The following is a 1037-nucleotide window of genomic DNA, read 5'->3' on the forward strand; positions in this document are numbered from 1 at the left end:
GACTGTGCCATTTTATTTTCGACCTTGGGCTTGTTAGCTTCAGCAGCCAGCAGCTGTCTGTGTGAAGAGATGCCTCTAGCTTCAGTGGGCCGGGAGCAAGAGGCAGAGCCGAAGTCCAAGATCGAGAGGTTTTTCACACAGCTCCTAGAGCCTGGCACCTTGAAGTCGGACATCTAGCCTCCCAAACTGTAAGAGAATAAACTTCTGTTTATTCAGCCATCCCATTTGTGGTATATTCCTGTCAGAATGGCACTAGGTAACCAGAACAACATCTATTAGAAATTTTTCTGAATCATGTAAAAAAACACTTCTCAAATTCAGAAATGGACAGAAATACGTGCAACCTAAAAATGGGCATATATGAAACATATACCCCAAAAAACATACACACTGACAAATTTCACATTTGCTAGTAGGTGTCAATAGAAAACAATGATACCTATCATTGCATTCCTATTCAATATTTTCATAAAGGGTGTAGCTGATATATACCAAAAAAGAACAAGGAAAAATGTAAAGAATATTAATTAAGGGGCAGAAGATAGCCCTATCCTATTTTACACATTAAATAAATGTATATGTAGAACCCCAAAAGATGGTACAGATGATTACAGAACTGAGAGATCAGAAGAAGTATTCAGATTACAAAATAAATGTGGCACAGTGAATTCTTACTAGGTATGGCTCTTCCAGCCATGGTCTTCATGACTCCCACCAGATGACAGGGTGGAACTATGCAAATATAAGGTGCTTGTAACCACCAAGGGGACTGGATAACTTGCTAATAATGTGAATAAGGTACATGGTGCTCTTGTGGGTTGGGATTGTGCAAACAAGGTATATGGACCCCTAATACGAAGACTGGTCAGCTTTGCCATCTTGCTTCACTTAAAATGAGCCATCTCAGAGGAAAAAAAGGGGATCTCACTACCAGCAAGAAAGCATAACCGGGAGTGGAGCACGCCCTTGGACCTGAGGTCGCTGCACTGGACCTCCTTGGCAGAGAGATGGCAGCAGAGAACCAAGAGACCAGCAGG

The sequence above is a fragment of the Orycteropus afer genome, unplaced genomic scaffold (assembly GCF_000298275.1).
Source record: "Orycteropus afer afer isolate SDZICR_OR568_19922 unplaced genomic scaffold, OryAfe1.0 scaffold00868, whole genome shotgun sequence".
Classification (NCBI taxonomy): Eukaryota; Metazoa; Chordata; class Mammalia; order Tubulidentata; family Orycteropodidae; genus Orycteropus; species Orycteropus afer.